This window comes from Penaeus monodon, chromosome 19, assembly GCF_015228065.2.
Source record: "Penaeus monodon isolate SGIC_2016 chromosome 19, NSTDA_Pmon_1, whole genome shotgun sequence".
Classification (NCBI taxonomy): domain Eukaryota; kingdom Metazoa; phylum Arthropoda; class Malacostraca; order Decapoda; family Penaeidae; genus Penaeus; species Penaeus monodon.
The window spans coordinates 30,281,159-30,281,651 of record NC_051404.1 but is presented as its reverse complement, the minus strand read 5'-3'; the positions used below and the strand labels follow the sequence as shown (position 1 = coordinate 30,281,651).

General features: G+C 46.0%; 1 protein-coding gene across 5 annotated transcripts in view; it reads right to left on the bottom strand.

The window, feature by feature from the left end:
• Positions 1–493, bottom strand: part of LOC119585161 (uncharacterized protein CG43867-like) — a 37,878-nt gene that overhangs the window by 15,633 nt on the left and 21,752 nt on the right. The window lies entirely within an intron of this gene.

Genomic DNA, 493 nt, shown 5'->3' with positions numbered 1-493 from the left:
TTGCTCTTGCCCCGCGACTCAGACAAAGAAAGGGGTAAGGGAGAAGGCCATTCCCTCAAGATCACGCCCATCCCTATTGTGAGTGAGGTTCATTCATCCCCGTAACTCGTTCCTTGCCAACTACACAGGCTGTCAGAAAGCGATGCTGCCTCCTTGCTTGCATATATCCGAGGGGCTGCGAGACCCTTTGAACATTATGGTAAAAAAAAATTATATTGATAAATCTAAGAGAAAAAAAGACACCGAGGTACTGACATCGCTCGCATGCAGGGTTAATGCTTGCCATGCCTCTTTGTACACCAACATGCACGGAACGTAAAGCCCAGCGCCCTTTACTTATTCTGCTTAATCAATCATCATTACAAAGTGCGGCCTTCCATTGGCCCATTTTCAGAGCTGGGAATTCATACCGAAATTCGCGCTACTTCTAAAGCTTCTGTTTCATAACGTGACTTTCTCGTGACTTGATTGCTTTTATGCGTGTGCTTCCTTC